The sequence below is a fragment of the Anneissia japonica genome, unplaced genomic scaffold, assembly GCF_011630105.1.
Source record: "Anneissia japonica isolate Jap-2015-1 unplaced genomic scaffold, ASM1163010v1 scaffold1826_len1998817_cov189, whole genome shotgun sequence".
NCBI classification, from domain to species: domain Eukaryota; kingdom Metazoa; phylum Echinodermata; class Crinoidea; order Comatulida; family Comatulidae; genus Anneissia; species Anneissia japonica.
In genome coordinates this window covers 1,704,169-1,724,401 of record NW_022742159.1, presented here as the reverse complement: position 1 = coordinate 1,724,401, position 20,233 = coordinate 1,704,169, and the positions used below count along the sequence as shown (strand labels likewise).

Sequence of the window (20,233 nt, the reverse complement as noted above, 5' to 3'; positions counted from 1 at the left end):
AATAAGGGCTCCCTGGAAAATGATTCACAGGAGCTCTAGTGATCTATCTTATCTAAGAAATGGCAGAGAAAGAAAACAGAATAAAAAGAGCAAAACAAGTTTGTCTTAAGCTTCGGCTTAAAAACAAAAATAGATGGTGATTCGTGAACACTGTCGTGCAGTGCGTTCCAAAGCTTTGGGGCCACAACAACAAAGTCTCTACTTACAAATGCCTAAACTTCTATAGCAAGCCTACCTGGGTAATTACCCCTAAAAAAATGGGCGTACATAAATTATTGAATTGCCAGTACTTGCCAAACTGCTATTTACATATAGAAGATTAAATACAGTCCAGTTGGTGTAAGCATACTACTACTGTTCAATATCACCTAAATGATAAATACACAATGGCATAAAATGTAAGTACTATATTTCTATAGTATCAATTTAAAATATACAATGGCATAAGCATATTTATTTATTTATTTTATTTCTAACATCATTCAACAGCAAAAACCCAATTACAGGATGTCCTAAATATAATACATATAAATATTATTTAAAGTATACATTGTTGTTTCAACTAACATTCATATTAATATTTAAATTACATTTTTATTGTAATCCAGTCTTTATTGAGAGTTGTTATGTTCACCGTCATGTTGTGATCTGAAAGCTGTATGATTGTTCTTGCACAAACTCTCATTCTCTCCCAAAAAAAGTATTTACATTTCAAAGAATGTTATTTTCTTCTTTTTTCTCCGAAGCCTTTGTTAACATTTTCAATACATAACCTTCAAAATATTAAGCCAAAATCCAGGTTAGTTTGACCTATTTTATACCTCCATGGTTTGATAAGATAAAATAAAGTATAATTTTATGACACTTCGGCCTATAGTACTTTCAATAATACTAAATTGAATATGATTGTTATGCATGGTACAGTTTCGATCTGAAGGGTAGGAATAAAATGTATCAGCCAGTGTACTTTGTGAATAATTACTTCAGAACACAAGAGTTATATTTACTGTAATGCCAGAATGCTTGAGAAAATCAAATACATCTTGGGTAATGCCTACAAGTTCACTAATGACAGTGTAATGTACTATTCACAATTTCTGAATATTTTTATTCTTAGAAAAGAACTGGTGAAAATCAAATGCCTGCCAATACTGTAATGTGCATAGGATCTGTCGCAGTTGGAATATAATCTTATACCCGATTCACACGTACAAAAATCTTACCAAATGTAACCAAAAGTAACATTTTACGGCACGTGTGAAAGTACCTCCGTGTAATATCCTTGTAAAATCTCGGAAAGTCTTGGTAATCTTTTCCAGCCTCGCTGAGGCTGGTAAAGCTTCCGAGATGTAGCATGGATGGATCTGCGTATGCGCAGGGATTTCAACACAACAACAATCTACTGTGTTTCACGGGGCTCTTGAATTTTCTTCCTTCTGCAGACGATTCTGATCCACTAGAAATAGATAGGCCTAGTTTTTCTCAATGATGAATGAATTACCCTTGTTATTGATGTTAATTAGTAATGGTAGAAGAAGAAGAAGATATACATAAAATGAATGTCGGGATGGTGTTAGTACTATTACTACAGTAGTATTACCAAGAGTCGACAGAAACGTTGGAAGCTATGCCTAGTTTAGTAGTAGTAGTACAGCAGTTGTTAAGGGCATTGATTGCTTCGAATGTTTACTGTGATGGTGAGTTCAACAGTCCATCTGTGACAGGGTTTCTCAACTAGGCCTAGGTTAGACCTATATCGCAGTAGGGGAAAAAATGATTCATTGAATAAACACTGAATAAATTTTACACGACCTTGGCATTACCTTACAGACGCGTGTGAATGCTTTTTATCTCGGTAGGAATAACTCGGGAGATCGCTCGGTTACAATTTGTTACTTTTTGTTAAATTTAACTTCACGTGTGAATCGGGTATTAGGCTACGGTCACATCAGAGTCTCAAGCCTGGCTTGACTCACCGCGGGTGAGATTTTCGTAATGCGACCGCACCTGGATCGACTCGCGCCTGGCGTGACCTCGATCTCAATCTACCTATCTCGATCCCGGCTCAGCACCCAGATTGACCCTGGATGGACCCTGGCCTGACCGGGATTGACATTTCCTCGTCGGCTGACAACCAATCAAAGTCGATGACGCCGTTGCGTTTAGAAGTTCTTGAATAAAAAACCTGTGGCAATCATCAGTTGTCATTTATAAATGCACTTATCAATCCGAAAACTAGCATCGCCATTACATCAGAGCCAAGGCCTAGATCATCTAGATTCGCGTGCGGGGCCGGTATTTTGATTGTAGTGGCGCTCTAACTTCCTGTTTTGACTTTCCTAATTTGGAGGTCAATCCAACTAAATTCAGGAAAAGTGTGACTGACCCAGAATTTCGGGCCTGGCTTGAAATCACACCCGCGGTGAGTCAAGCCAGACTTGAAACTCTAGTGTGACCGTAGCCACAGACTGTTAGTGTTACCACAGACCCTATATACCCTGTATATAGGGTCTGTGGTGTTACTAAAATGTAGTCCAAGGTCAAATAAATTATGTACCAGTGGTTACATTAAGGTCATAATTAGGATCATATAAGGACACAGTAATGTATATAAATATCCACAAAGAGCTCATTTGCCATCATTTCTTTAAGAGTCAAGTAGAAATAATTAGAGATACAGTAAAATACAAGTAATATGGTAATGTAATGAGGCAGTTTTCAAGGCTGAAAAAGGAAATAGATTAGACAGGAATTGAAAGGGGCTATAGGGCATAGCTGATCAATATTTTGCAATTTTCAATAATATTCTTTTTATAGTGTTTATTTTTTTTAGTTCTAAAATATTGAAATAAACTAAACAAGGTCCCACCTTCTATGTTTAATCAATAAATGGAATCTTTAAAATTTAAATGATTATATTGTAATCAATTTATTTAAATAAATATACAATGTTTGCATTTTAATCCCATGTCTTAGGTTTGTTCCTCCTGGCAATATCAATCATATAAGGGTAAAAGCTGCCGATCTTCATATACGTTCTTGAGTAGAAACTTTTCTATATAAACAGTGGTGGATCAAGGGAGTTTCAGGCGGACGAACCCCTCCGTGAAGAAACTACTAACTGGGTCTTGGCCTACAAAAGCCATGCTAACCTACCTAGGCATAGGTTGGCAGATTGGACAATCAAGGCTTAGCCTAACCTTCTATTAAACTGTTTTTGGTTCGATGTCGTAATTTTTGTAGTAGTAGTAAAACTTTATTTATTCACGAAGCACAAATCAACAAATACATGCTGTTTTTCATTATGTACGAAAGTGCATTATTCATGCCGTATCAGTTCATCCATGGAAAAAAGAATACGTAGGTCAATCCAACTACTCAACATTGGAATATAATGTCTTTGATTTTTTTTTCTGAAATAGGCCTACTTACTGTAATAAAAATGAGATAAAATTACTGTTCTCAAGAGCGGAATTTTGAAGAACTTAAAAGTCATTAAAAGAAACCTCAGAAGTCAGGAAAGTTCATTTCTGGCCATCTAGGAATTCTTTTGGGGCTTTTTTGGAAACATTTTGAATTCCCTCTTCCCCGCCCCTCCTTCAAATCCTGGATCCGCCCCTGATAAAATACCTTGCTCTTCAGGTGAGAAGTTAAGTCATTATAGTCATGTGTACGATTAGGGTACAATAGGTGCACAATATAAGTAATTAAAAAAAAGACAAGAGCAGTACGTTCCTGATAATGACATAATTAATGTTGAAATATTGAATCCCGACACGATGACGTGCTTTTCAATACATAAAGTATGTATTATACTATCTTAGGACTGTACCCGGTGTACAACCAATTCACTCCTTGCCTTATTCATGTACAGTGCTGTTGTGGGCCCATACACTTCTTGCTTTTTATGCAATATTGTACTGTCAGTGTATTATTTAAGCTATTAAGCTTAACCAGCACTTTTATCTTAACTTGTTCCATTCAACATCTGATTTGTATTTCCTTACATAAAACGAAAGCTCCACTGATTAATCTCAGATAAGATAGTATACATACTCCAAATATTGAAATGCTCAACATCGTGTCAGGATTCAATATTTCGACATTGATTATGTCATCTTCAGGAATTCCTGATGATGACATAATTAATGTTGAAATATATTGAATCCCGACATGATGGCGTGTATTTCTATACTTGGCCCAGTTTTAGCTAATATTTTAATGACTGAACTAGAAGAGTCTATTGTTCCTAAACTTATTGAATCAGGTACTATTAAGTTTTAAACTCGTTTTGTTGACGACACGCTAGTATTAGCTACTGTAAGCCCAATGATTTCCCACAAATTCTAAGCTACTTCAATGCTTTTCATAGACAGATAAATTTTACTTTTGAATCATTTGAAAACAGTGACACAGTACACTTTCTGGATTTACAATTTAACAACAGTGTAGGAAGCGTCTCTTATACACATCCATTCTTGATGATGACATAATTAATGTCGAAATATTGAATCCCAAACACGATGGCGTGTATTTCAATACTTGGAGTATGTATTATACTTTCTTATCTGGATATGTACTATATTATACTATCTTACTTCCTTACATTGTTTTGAAGTATATCCCTCTTGAATGTTAATTCCATTAAGTATTGCATCAGCAGTTATCCACTTAGTTTTAGCAACAAAACATTAAAAAACATTTCCACAAGACCAAAGCATAGTTAACAGCAATTTCATAGTTTCAGAGTTCACTGTTTTGTGACCATAGTGGATTATGTCACATTAACCATTAGTACATGCCTACTAACTAGTTAAATAATGATTACTGATGTCATATAAAGCATTACATTCTTTTTGTTTAGGTTGAGATTTACATTCATTATCGTTTTACTTGGACATTTATTCACTCTAGTCTGATTTGTCAACTATAATATGAAAGAAGTCATTTTCAATATCATAACCAATAATAACATCAACAGGTTGACCATAAGCAACAAAAGCATTTTCTGGAATACTGATATCCAAGACACTAATACATTTTAGACCATAGTATATTTTCTTGTATGCCCTATATGAATTTATATTTGTATTATGAAACATTTTATTCAAAACAAATGAACATCATGTTCAATGGAGCCCACACAGTCACATGAAAAACCAATGGCAAACACTGATTAACGCCTACATCATGTTTATCAATACATTAGAACATTTTTCCCATTGTCAAAATGTGTATCTAACCCTGAGGTGATGTCTAATTGTTAGCCAAGGGCAGGTGAGGAAGTGGTGCCAGGAGAGCGGTCCTGATAAGCCACACAGGGACATATATTGGACGGATGAAAGCAGCTATGATTGGTATACCCCAAGTTGTATATTGATAACAAAATTAAAGGTATAGATTGGCAACATGTTCTCTGACACAAAAAGTTATAATTAAAAAATTAGTAAATGTGTCCTGTTTAATATAATGTACAAAAAAAAGCCATCGCAGAGGCATGTAACACCCTCGACATATTTAGCATGAAGCTGTGTAACGGAGGAAGATTCTTTTTCACTACGACATCGATCGCACAAATCTTTACTGCCTATTGTACCAACTTTAACAAGGTTCAAGTTCACTCCTGTGAAGACGATAGACAGAATTATCATTTCACAACATTGTTCACTTTCATATAACAGACTATGTGATGGTATATCAGTTAATGATTCAAAGTGGGGGGGGGGGCCAAAGCCTACCTGCACCCTTCACCCCACCCCAAAACTTTGAAGCTAAAAAAAAAAAAATTGTAGACAATTACTATACATTCAAATTTCTGAGAGCGCCACAACCGCACAATTTCCTACCTCATATCCCAACCATGGTGGGGCTAAGGTGGTCTGGACTCTCCACCTGTATCTGACCTATATTTTGATTCCTGGATTTCTCAAAATCTGTAGCAATTCATTAACACATTATGTCATTTCTTTAATTTTAATAAAGCATTTAAAGGACGTTTAAGTTTAGACCTCGTTACTTATAGAATCAATGGGCTAAAAATGATGAATAAGTAAATAAAATAATATCATCCTAATACAGAAACCGATTGATCTTATCAACTACTCTAGCCCCTCCTTGCCCCCCTCCCCCGGTAGCACTGCCACTGGTCATGTCGCAAAACGAGAAGCATTACTGATGATGATGTTAATGTTGTTCCAGCAGAATCTCAAAACATCCATTCTGCACCTTGGGTAATAATGATATAAGTTGTGTACTGTAACAGTACACTTGTAGTCCAGCGTGAACAATATTTGGTGGTATCCCAACTAATTTCAAAGGTGTGATGCCGCTGCAGTGAAGGATAATCATACATAATTGACACCTACAGACTGAAACCGTGACTTTTAAGAAATTAAAAAGACTCAAAAAATAAGTGGATTACAGAAAATGGTCCCTGTTGTGCACTTGCATTCATGCTAATAGTTACCATTGCTTGATACATTTCTACATGTGTTTCATAAATCAGAATGTATTAAATTTAGCAATTAATTTTATTTATCAGATGATATCCAATTCCAGTTGAAAATTATTGAGGTGGTGTGTTTGTGCAACGATAACTTGGCTAAAATAGAATACTGGTTAGAAAGTTACGAATTAGTGTAGTTCTGAATAACCTTGTAATCTGGACTCCATAGAATTCCAGACACGGAGCTCCAAGCGACAAACCAACGTGAGGTTTTAGCTATTTGGTAGCCAAGTCTTCAGCTCCCTTAAATTTGATTATTCTGAGTTGCCTACTGTGGAGTAAAATAGGCCATCCAGGGTAGTAGTATTTTCTGTGTACTTTTTTGAATGTTTATACAATAATTTCTACACTACTGGTGTACAGGATAGAAAATTAAATTTTTGAAGCTTTGGTGACACTCTGGGTTCTGTAGATTATTTAGGGTCCTATGGAGCTCCAACACTGGAAAAAAAACTCTACAATAGTTATGATATCTATGTATTTGGAGAGGTTTTTCAAATGTATAGATATTGTGAGGTTTAGTTTTGTGTTTTTTTTTTCTGAAGAACAGCCTCTGTCGAACTAGTCCCTGATCTCTCAAGTGTACTTAGCCTACTTACAGTACACATCATGATGCCAATCTTGGGTTAATATATATATAAAGGATTGTTGGTCTGAACTAACATGCACATTATATTTGTAAATTTACTCCAGACTGAATGCTGTCTGAACATGGCTAATAATACCACTTAAGATGTGTATAAGAGACAGGAATATCTGGTTGTAATGGTGTGTAAATTGTAATGAAAATATAACAAAATATTTATATTAATCAGAAAAAAAATAACTTTCTGAAAATAACATATCCTCTCTATAGGTTTTAAACCAACAATCTACAAATACTGTATACCACCGAGTATTTGATTCAAGTCGTGTAACGTCACATCCTTCCTGGAGTACTCTCTCTATTCCTCCCTGTATATTTTAATAACACTATTCTGTTTGTATATTTGGTATGTTTATCTTCTTGACATCAGTTTCAATACAATTTAAATTATCACTGAAGTAGTGGTAGATGTGTTTTCAGTGGCAAAAGCTTGTTTTTGAAAATATTTTAGTAGCATTTCCAATGACAATGAAGTATTCCAAAAAATGTGATTTTCTGGAAAACGGAATTTAGGCAAAACAAAATTTGCACTCAGACCACTTACAATATTCTGAAAACTACTACAGTATATAAAAAATGACAACTTAAAATAAATAATCTTAAAAATTGAAATATGTCTGTTTATATCCATTAATCAAAACTTATGATTAACTGTAATATTCTAAATTACAAACAATATTAACTTAAAAAATAAAACACTTCATTTCATCTAAAATATGAAAAATCAAGTCAACCAACTTTTTTATTTTGGATAGCACACTCAAAGGCAATGGCCGACCTCTATACAAATAGCAACAAGGAGCGGAACACTACTTTATATAAGGGCCTAGTTTTATTATACATCTTTCATTTAAATTCAATGACTTCATGTTTTATGGGACTCCTGTGAAGGTAGGAATGCATGACTTTTCACAAAAAGAGCCCAAGTCATGGATACTATTCTATACCATGTAAATACTCAAATTAGCACAAATCTATTATTAATATATCAAAGTAAACCAAATACCAAATTAATAATTTACTATTGAATACTTTTTGAAAAATTATAAATATATCTTAAAACAAAATATCATACATTACATTTATCATGAACATAATATCAAAGATAATAATTGTTAGTTTTAATAGGTACATTAAGACTAGTTATAAGTAAGCTCTAAAATACATTAGCAGTTTACTTGTCGTAAGCTCTCGCATTGCCTGTGAACACACTCTTTGTATTAAGTTGCTTCAAAATTACTACTGTAGATCATTATTACTTCTAAAGCTGGGAACTCAATGCGTTGTACGACGGTCTCTGTGATAGACGATGCAACGCCATCGACTGATTGTCTATGGCAGTCTGAACTGATCATCATTAAAAACGATCCATTGCACGCACGTCGTCACGTTGTCTTCTTTATGAAATCGCATCGCCTGACGACCGTCGTACGCAGTGAGTACCCAGCATTAGAAGTATCAAGAATAAGAGTTCCACTTAAAAATGCACGTGGAATGTAAGGAATACAGGCTTTGTACATACATTTACTGTAGAGCTCGCAAGTAAATGCAAACTTTATTATGACCTACCATTTTTCCAAAAGATAACTGCCTAAAAAAATGCATGCCAAAAGAACATTTCCTGTGATGTGTAACATTTGTAGGCACAATATTTTCATAATTTTGTTTACATTTTCAAGAATTGTGACAAAAAAACAGTTAAGAAACAACGAAAATGGCAAATATCACTTCCAGAATATTTGCATAATTACTTCTAAGCTTTGAACTAACTTTTGAAGTACTAGTAAAAAGAACATTATGCCCTGGGTGAGAGTCGTGTGGACACTCATCTGAACTAACATGCACATTATATTTGTAAATTTACTCCAGACTGAATGCTGTCTGAACATGGCTAATAATACCACTTACTAATAAAGTTTTATCAACAAATTCATTTCTAAAAGTTCTATAGACTAACACTACATTCTACTAGATAAATTTGCATTATTACTTCAAATATATCTTTAAATTTTCTATATTTTCAAAGACTTTCATTTAGAATCACAATTTTAAAAGTATATTTTTAGTAGAGTAGAAAAAAACCTTCCTCCAAAAAGAAACTACTTACCATGTAGGCCGACACATTCCCCGGAGCATCAGACTTATGAATCCAGAGAGGTAAATTCCAAGTGAAAATTCCAATCTCTAAATACTGTTATAGTAATGTCAAGTTATATTATGTTACAATTTACAATCCACTACACATCCTGTACTTTAAAACCACATATTGCACTGATTCAAATATTTGTGTATCCAGAAGTACAATAGGAAAGGAAGTTATTGGCGTTAATACCCTCCGAAACTATACTGAGTACTGCTACCACAAATCTGTGGTACTGTACTACAAACCATGAAGAAACAAACTGCAGTGATGCCTTTCCACAGCTCCACCCACTTAAGGAAACTGAACAATGAGTGGTCAAACTCAGAGATCTTCTTATGAAACTAATGAATATTCATTAGATCTGACTGATTCTACCCACAAATGAGCTGATTGGATGTTAAAGGTTTGTTTGCAGACATTATCATAATGAAGATATTTAAACATGATGATTGAAAACATGGTGAGTGATACTAATACTTTTGTATTTAACAATTACCACACACTAGTCTTTTGACTTTCTTTCATAGAAATTAAAGAACATTCATTTTTTTTTGTTCAAACATTCCTTGTGTATGAATCACAGGGTGACCAGGATCAACACAAGAATTTCCCTCTGATTTTGTTACTACAGATGAAACTAACAATTAAAAAATGATTTGAAACCCTCTTCATATGTCATCCATGCTCTTGCGTAATATTTTTATGGAAAGGTCACTAACCTTTTAATGCAACATCAAAAGTAGAATGTAGGCCTACATAGTTTGAATTAAAAATGTTCAATGGAATAAAAAATCGAAGACAAATTCACATATGAAATTAACTGCATACAGATGAAATAGTGGAGGGTGCTGAATACAAGGTGTTTGACAAGGTTTGTGGCAAAGATAGAAATAGTTGAGGTGAGGTACACTTTATTAATTATACTGTAAGAACCAGTAAAATTTTGACCAGGCTTAGTGTTCTTATTTTTTTTGCCAATTTCAGGCTCAAAATGTTCTTATTTTATTCTTATTTTTAAACACTCTTTAAACTAGAAATTCCTTATTGTACAGACATTACTGTACTGCAATGTATCGTAGAGGTTTAAATAGTCATGCCTACTGAAAATAAGGCCACGTAAAAAATAATAATTGGTTAGCATCCTTTTGGTATCAAATTTCATGGTAGGGAGGGAAGGTTTTTTTTTTCTCGTCGAACATGAAAAACCAGCGTCTTTGTTAGCAAAACAAAGAAGAGGAAAATAACAGAGGCCAAAATTGGATACAAGAAATCATGTAATTCATCTACTGTATAGCAAGCAGATAAACTTTGGCTATATGAATAACAGTCATATTGAAATCCCTATATATGAAGTTTTAAAAACATGCAACATTGTATATGTTTACAGAACTGATGATATCGATAATAGGTTTATAAAGCATTCCATCCTAAGTGGCGAATGTAATTGCTGTTGGATGTGAAATTTAAAATAAAAATAACAAAAGCAAAATAAGAAGATTAAAGTTTGTTATTTTGTTTTTCCAAAATAGAAGCCAGTGGGTGTGGCACTGAGCCAATGGGCGGGCCACGCCCATCCTTAGTAATCCCCACCGATTTTTGGTACTAAATCGTACATTCAATCAATAAATGTTGTTTTTATCAAATGTAAATATGATTTAGCTTTAGTTTAATGTAACATTAGATAGATTTGAAGAATATAAAGAATTTGCTAATGGTAAACCAGGCCAAGACGTCACGATAATTAATAAAAGTTGCCGTCCTAAATAATTGTGGGCATTCCAAAAGACGTCCAGACGGCTTGCTCGCGAATATACGCATGCACTATCTCGCCACAATATATTTTATATTTCCAGAAATAAATTTATCTATGCTATCCTACCTATGAAATAGCGTGAAATATTTGTTTTATTTAAAATTTTATTTCGTGAAATATTGCACACAGGTAAGAAGTGAACACGCCACAGTTTCAAAATGATGGGCGCAGCCATGTTTGTTGTCTTGTCTTAAGTTGTCTCCGGTCACCACAGAGCGTTCCTCCTTGTTTCTTTTTCGCGCTGTGGATGTCTACTTCCAAAGTGATGGAAATACCAACACGCTGATTGGCTGACTTGGCTTTTCTGCACAAAGCATGAGACGTAAGCATCGGATCGGTGTTTAGTTTGCTAATATAAACCTAATCCCGAGTAAATCTCAATGCTTTGCATCGGCTACACTCTTTTTATACTACTACTATAAAACTAGGCCTTTTATAGATAGAAGCAAGGACTAGGCTAGCCTAGGCCTAGATGATGGAATGGAACTGCATGGAGAAGCCCAGTCGGCTAGCGTTCGGACGGATGGTAAACAAGCCTAGGCCTATATAAATTGCCTTCGGGAGATGGAGTTTTTGAGTGTTTTGTCAAAAAAAAAAAAAAAAAAAATTTTAGGGCTTTTCTGACGGTTGGGCGGGGATGCTAACCAATTATTTTTTTTATGTGGCCTAAGGTACAGATAAGATTTCTTGGTTTTCTATTTTTTTTTTGTTTTTTTTTTAATCATTTGACATTTTTTCCTCAGCCTCAATTTGTTTTTATTTTGTTCGTAATTTTAAGCAATTTCAGCCTTAGTGTTCTTAATAAATGTGTTCTTATAAAAAAAAATAAGTGTAGTTTGGAAGTTAGGTGTTAGTAAAGGTGTTTTTTAGAGAATAATTATGACATGTTGGACTGGAGGAGTACTGTACACTGTATTTGTGTCATTGTAACCTAGCTACTCCAAATGCTTCACACTACCATACTGTACATGGTCACGACATGCACATGGGTATCCCAAGTGGGTATGCCAAGAAGGTCCCCAACAATGGCAACACCCATAGAGAGTGCACTCTCATTGGAATTGTCTGTGTTTTTAAAGCAAGCAAGTTCCTGAGCTAGTACTAAGTAGGTTTCTATGCTTTTAGCCTTTGTACCCTATTATGGCCAGTTTGGTAACAGGTCAATGTCCTGCTATTTCCCAATACAACAGTCAATTTCAACCAATATTGTGTGGTAGAATATTATGGGCTGGTAATTTATTGCATGATTCATCTATTCATATAAAGAAATATTCAAAGACATTTGAGGTGCTTAAAACATTGTAAATTGAACACTTAGCAAACATTATTTTCATAGAAATAAATATAATGTGTTTCCATGTATAAAGTCTACGAAAGAGTAACTTGAGAATGACACTAATGGTCTCTTTTATTGATTGCTTTAAATTTTTTTTCTCATAGGTATCTTGTATACAGTATGTTCTCAGTACTACTGTATCCTAATTGCCATATTTGTAAAATCTTTTAAGAATTTCAACATAATCTAACTTTACATTAGTAAGAGCTCCAGCTATGTATGAAGTATTCAAACAAAATTTAAATATAAATAAATATAGGAAAAAATATTCAAGGTCACTTTATTTGTTCAATTTAAAAAAATGTACATTTGTCTTTCATTGACAATTCAAAAGTATTTGAAATACAAGTTAATGACACAATGACATATTGAACAGTGATCATGATGTATTCAGTATTGAATAAAATAATGGAAGAAATCATTACTGATATATTAAATTTACATCACTTATATAATGATCTGGATTAAAAAGATCCTGATAAAAATATATAAAACAGAAAAACAAATAAGGGTTAAAATAATCATGCAGTTCATATTCCATATTAAAATGTTCATAAAATGTCATAAAAAACTAGAATTGTATGATCGTTAACACTAAAAATAGAATCTAGTCTGCAGTATCATGGATGACAGAAGATAAATTAGCGGTAAATTTACTGAATTGTGAGCAATGATGCAAGACCATCATACATTATGGCTTTATATGCGCTTTTTGTATGGCTGTATAATTCAATGAAAATACCTAGGACATTTAAACTTACTTTTATTCCACTTAGAAATATATTAAAATAATATACAGGTCATAATACATTTAATAACTGACTGGCAAAACAAAGCTTTATAAATGTTTTGTCTTGTGTACCTTAAATCTTGTTGCATTTACTTCTGAGATCTAGTTTTTCCGAATATCTTTAGTAACCATCCAAAAATATTTATACACTTTTACATTGTTATTGAGCATAACGATTTGGCACATTTTTGTTGCTTCCGCAATTTGATTACCATCTTCTTAGTTTTAATAATATTTAATTCATATTTTGCTGATATATATAGTTTTGTACTATAAAAATCCTTCAATTTTTACTAGAAAATTTGAAGATCTCCAAAAATATATTGAAGATATTATCACGTTAGTTAATTCACTTTTTACTGATAATAAGAGGGGGTTTTTAAACTATAAAATAACTTTTTATCAGCAAATGTGAAGATCCAAAAATATATTGACAATATCATCTATGTGGTTGTTAATTGGCAAATTTATTGCATGTAATTTTCAATTGGAATATACAAATGGGAGCAATCCATAAAGTAGTGAATTTTATCAGAAAAGTTTATTATTTCAACATAGTCAGTGTATATAATATCCTTAAAGAAGTGTTTTATGATTCTTAGACAGTCTTGGACATTACTTAGACTGGGTGTCTGCAACTCAATCTTCACTCATGGAGTGTAAAAACAGAAACGTATGTAACAACAGATTCATTTCAGAGAAACAGCAACCACAGAAGAGAGATTGATTATGGTTTAAAGTTATAGTATGATCACGTATGAATTTATCAAAAGTGGCAGCGTAGCTATAGGGGTTTTAACTCAAGTACTGCACTATGGTAGACTTGGCTTAAATCATGATAATTCTTAACACTTCAGCTAATACCAACTACTTGTATCCTGATACTTACTAAATTATTTGTAATTTTTTGTAGATCAATAGACATATCATCTTTCAAATACCTAGTTGACTGTCCCTTGAATTGGTTAAATAAATAAATGAATGTCATAAATGATTTTAAAAATGATGAATAGGAGAATAATAATAGATAGAAGAAATTAATGGAAAATGAATGGTTATTTAAATAGGAGCCTGCTGATAATACAAAAATTACATGAAATGATCAAGAATGGACTAGTATGGTCTTCTTTGTAATAATTGACATTTGTGTTCGATGCAGATTAAATAAACAAATTTTAATTACATGTTAATTTGCATGGGAATGTTAAAGGTATAATTTATATTACCTTAATTGAAGACCACATGAATGAGTTAAGACAATTATAAAATGATTTATCAGGCGTAATGTAATAACTGTAGATAATAATTAGAAGTGATGATAAATAAAAACAAACATAAGAAAGTATGCAAACATAAAAACTTAAAAAAGATTATAAAGTGCTAATATCATACTAAACTATATAATAGTTTGTATGCACTGGTGTATTGTGTTGATTACAAATTTCAATGTACCATTTTTTTATATTTTAATTTACTTTTAACATATACCCTTTTGTATACTTAAGCCTATTAAAATTTTGTTGACCAACCCCTCCCCCCACCCTTTGAAAATTCTCGATCCACCCCAGTCCTGCTAGATCACAAAACAATACAACACAAATATTTTTTGCACTTGCTCTCTCTCAAAAAATGTCTTATTGGAACTTCAGCAAATTATTTATTTGTAAAAGTTATAACTCAGAAAAATAAATATGAAAGTAGTGTATTTATTGTACTGTAAACCTCCCAAATAGATATCACACTTGGTACTTCAAGATTTCTAAGGAAACTTAAAGATGTCAAAATTGATTAAGCCCCACTAAAGAATATCAACTAAATATTATATTTTCATGGCCAAAAATTCTCATTATCACTGTACTTATTTCTCATCTTTCATTGTACAATTGGAATTTTATTGTTTGGAATTTTTTTTATTACAGTTGTAAAACCAGTAGGATTTACAGCTGCAGCAAAAGATGTTTTAGTAATCTCTGAAACAACACAACTGGTTATTAAATCAAATTTATCTTTTCAAAATATTACAAATTATTTTTAAATTTTCAATACAATGATGACCTTTATACATTGTGTCCAACCGATCTGTCCTCCACAGGAGTGGAAGCTAGAGAAGGTTTATTTGTTGCCATAGAAATGCGTAACCCTGGGGGAAAGACACCTGTGAATTCAAGCAGAACTGGATCAAACTTGATTGAAAGAATTGTAAAAAAATCATTTTCAATCAGAGCTATTTGGGAAAGTAATTTGTTTACAAGAGAAATAGCACCTGGAGATGTCCAGTTCCGTGGAAACAAGGATTTCTTGTATTTTCAGCTGGATCTGTGGACATCGATGGTGAAATAAAATATCGCAAATAGAAACTAATGTGTATATTTTCTTGCCAACTGTTACCTAATTCAAATTAAAAGTTTTGATTGATATCTCACGACAGAAATAATATTAAATTCCAAATATTTCAATTCAATATCAATTCAGTTTCATTACATGAGCTCTCTTGGTTGATAATTTGCAAAAACTGACAAAAAAGTATCTACATACTATACACAGATACCCTAAAAAAAAAATAAAAAGTAAATTTAATCCTTTAAAATTTGAAAGCATTCTTTATATACCAATCAATTAGGTTAAAGAAGGGTCAAGATAGAAAGTGATCAGGAATTAGGTTGGGTCAAGTGAAGGAAAAAATGGTGTTTCCACAAAAGGAAAAGTAAAAAGCAGTGTTAGCAGATGTAACAAGAGGTTAACACTGCATAAAAGCAAGATAATAATATTCAACATTAAATGGCAAATCCATTTCAAGTATACATTATTAAACAATTTAGGAATTTATTGTCTGATTGCTGTTGGTACAAATAATTGCAACTAAGCTTTCCATATATTATATGTGTTCATTTTTTGTTTGTTTGTTTACTACTATTGATTGAAACATAAGCTCTTCATTTCAATCTTGAATTATATTTTGAGCATTTTTATACGTGAATAAAAAAAAAATACTATACATATTGAACCTTCCTTTTGTGGTAAAGAATAATATCCTACTACAAAACTACCATTTATGGGTTTAAAAAAAAGTATATATTGGGCAAGATTTTTTATTCCTTGTTTCGCAAAATATTATTTTTAAGATCATTAGAGGAGAGCGGAAAAAAAAAATAAAGTTTTGTTTTCTTATTTAGCAAAGTTTTGCCAAATACATCCAGAGTGACGGAAGAGAAAATAAAAATAAAATTTTATTGGTATGTAAACAGTGGCATAATGGGATATTTAAATGTTTTTAATTTATATAATTAGGAAAAATATACATATCTTATCTTTTGAAATTTTGAGGCAGCGGAAGGCATAATAAAAATGTTTAAAAAAAAAATTTTTTTCTGAAATTTTCCGTGGCAGCGGTTACGCTAATTGGTCAAAAATAAAATTGTATTTTTATTTGAAATCATCATTATTTGCAGGCAGCGGGTTCGCTAAACAAGGTATAAAAGAATTCTTGACATTAATTATTCAAAAAACATTTGATTATTCAGAAAACTTGTCTTTCAAAAATATTCAAAGTTATTTCATAATTTACAAATAATTAATATATCCTGTCTGCACTCTAAATTTGATGCAGACTTACTTTCTATGACTATGCATTTCAAACAATTTCATGTTTTAATTTTATAAGCACCAAAGAAGAAGAGGTAAATGGTACTGCAATGGAGAACTCTGCCTTGGGATGGCAGTAAAACAACCACAAAATAATATGAGAGTATTAATAAGCCTATTAATGTTCATAGACTCTTGAAAATAGATATTTATATTAACATTTACTCTAAAATATTGAGGAAATGGTAACTAACTAGAAAAATAATTGCCTTCTTGGACTTATTGTAATTTCCCATAATAGTTTTGCCTTTAATAAGTAAAGCAAGTCAGGAAAAGAAAGTGTTCGCCTCTGATTGTCTGAGAGGAAGCCTTTTATTAACAACGTTCTTGAAGTGTTTGATAATGCAATCACAGGTGAAAATAGGGTCTGTGGTAACCCTATCGCTGTCTTTAATTTTACTGTGAATACTTGAGTATGTATGTGTTTGACAGATAAATTTTGTAAATCCTGTAATTAGGACTAGAAGTGAAATTGTTTCAGCAACAGTTGATCCTAAAACTGATGAAATAAGACAGAAAGAATCTGTTGCAATAAATCAGTTTTCAGAGAGCAACTCTAACTTAAATGTTCTCGCTCTTGTTGTTTGTTTAGGCATTTCAAGATTTTCATTGTGTTAGGATTTTAGAGACTTTTTATTCTGTTTAATTTGTTTTGTAGTTCATCGTAATGTCATTGTTCCATGTATTCCATTCCCTTAAAGGCGGGCTTCCAGTGGTAGGATGTGAATAGAAATAAAATAAAATAGATACTACAAAAAGATATTTAACCTAAGATTCTAATGTGATCACCATAGGTTGGATAAAATATCCTAACAATTTTACCATTATCTTAATTGTTTAAATTGTTGTAATATATCCTTGACACCCCAGAGCTGGATTTTGAGTGGGCAAATAATCTTCCCTTAGAATGGCTGTAAAAACTTGCGAAGCATGTGTTGTCTAATATTAAATTTTTAGGAGCTATATTTTAGTTTTTATTGGTCCTGCACAATAAAATACAATGTAAAAATGTTACAAAAAGACTGTCCACATATACAACACAATTAAAGTTATACAAAAAAATGTTGAAGATTTTAAATGTCACAAATCGAACATCAAACTCCATGATATACATTATTTTACAATAAAAATGGTATAACAATAAACAAAGCATACATTTCATTTAATTTTGATGCTGAATGTATCATTAAAAACAAAACCTAGGTCCCAAGGTAGCCCATCTGTAAGCTTAAAAATGATAACAGAAATTCTAGATTAAAAATTAAAAGGAACAGATTATTACATTAATATTACCAAATGTAGTTGACATCATAACGTTAATATCACACAAACCTCTAGATAATTGTTACGGAAGACTGACGCTATCTAACAGTAGTTTTCGTAAACAGTAGGCATGCACTATGCACAGTGCAATTTAAACTGCCTTTAATGCACAGTTTGCTATGTCTCTGTCATATCCAAAACCACCACGAAACCAAGAACCTACGTCAGCTCTGAATAATGTTATGATGACACATACCCTGTTGATAAACATTTTTGTCCAAAATTAGCAGGGCTGCCAGTCTCCAAGGGTCAAGCGGTGTGGTCTTCACCGTGTGCAACTGCCCGATATCAGTTTGGAAGTCTTGTAATCATAACTAGAAATTTACTAAAACAACATCGCTGATTGCTTCTATGGATTACTAAGGAAAATGAAATAAGAACAAGGATTGCGGTTGAATGCGACACTTGCTAGGAGCACCACAGGATGCAAATTTTCTGACCATGTTAAAACTAGGGCAACATCCTTAATTCAGAAATAACAAGATGGAGATGTAATATGGATAGTAAGCACATTAACTTAACAGAACTATAGTTCTGCTTGTAATAATAATAATAATTCTGGATTTATATAGCGCCTCACGTTGACACAACCTCGAGGCGCTTAACAACAACAGAGAAGAAGAAAAATTAATTAAGTTCAAATAATTGGTTTGATGATTATCAATAAATGTTATTATTACAATGCTTTGGTAATTGGAATCATTAATCATTAACTCATAATCTGCACATCATTATCAACTATTTAAAAATTTGCCTCCTTTTTTTTCAACATGATCATCACCACAAGAACACATCATCATAAGAATCTTCGCCATCATCATTAACATTGTCATCATCATCATCATCATCATCATCGTCGTCGTCAATAACAAACTCATTCATTCAAATTCGTTATTATGGTACTAATAAATACCATGTTTAGTTTAAGGATTAGACTTAAGGTTTTTTTTTTTGTTCAACGTATTTTGTTAATTGCATATTAATCAGAACGGATCCAACACTTTTATGGTTATTACATTGAGGTTGACACTCAGCGCTATGAATCCGCTGGAAATTGAGCGGTATAAATGCTTATAAATTATAGATTATTATCAGTGACTTAAGGCTTTCTTTATTATCATTTTCATCATCATCATTTTGCATCATCCTAAAGATAAATATACCATTATTTGCTCCTATCATAGAGGGATTATTGAGAAGGAGATCAATTGGCAACAGTTCCCTTTGACGCGACAAAGAAGGTGTTCCCCATCTTGGATCGCGCACGGGCGTATTACCCTATTATTCATATTTTTTCGTTAGCAACAGCTTGGCAACGACATGCATTTATACGCTACAGCACAGTAGTTGTGTGATAAAGCGTTTGATTTTAACCCATTAAATATCTTTACAATGAACAATGTTCCCCTGATTGGATTTTTTCGGACTTTTAGTATGTTATTATGTGTATATTTCAGTAACAGATTCCGTAAAATATTTCTGTTAAAATTACTTCTGTGTTCATTATAATTTTGTCTAAAGATCGATTATTTCGACTACAAAGCTAAGGCAGTGTAAAATTGAAAATTACTCTGATTTTAGATTGAATTTTCGAATAGTTAACCCTAAAATGACTTGGTTTATTATAATCCTCAATCATTCCTTAATTAATATCTGTTAAAATTAGAATTATCGAGTTTTATCCAATTTATGGAAATTCAAGTTGAAATATACCATACTTTTAAAGCTCATGTAAATGTTTCATTAAATTTGAAACTCCTTTTCTTAGAAAATATAATTATGTTTGGTATTTCTTGAAAGATCAATGTATTAGCTTCATTGTAGAAACGACTGCGCAGCCACAGTGATTGACTGTAAGTAGTGCGCAATGAGAAAAGAACGTGCTCTCTATTTCGCCATGTTCTATTTTTTGGTAATCTAAGAATGCTGAGCATTTGGTGGCGGGTAAAACATTAGACTTCAAAGGCATCGCGCAAACGTCCTTCACGCGCTGCGGCAGCTTTGATCTTGGTTCATTTGCATAGCGCTGCGTGCA

At 32.6% G+C, this 20,233-nt stretch overlaps 1 protein-coding gene across 7 annotated transcripts in view; it reads right to left on the bottom strand.

Moving 5' to 3' along the window:
* Positions 1-20,233, bottom strand: part of LOC117119021 (putative leucine-rich repeat-containing protein DDB_G0290503) — an 89,046-nt gene that overhangs the window by 43,562 nt on the left and 25,251 nt on the right. For 6 of the 7 annotated variants that reach the window (XM_033263808.1, XM_033263809.1, XM_033263813.1 and 3 more), the window contains exon 1: positions 9,259-9,567. The gene's annotated coding sequence lies outside the window, so the exon portion shown is untranslated. Of the gene's footprint in view, positions 1-9,258; positions 9,568-18,394; positions 18,558-20,233 lie in introns of those variants that run through there. The other variant, XM_033263810.1, reaches the window with a different exon arrangement.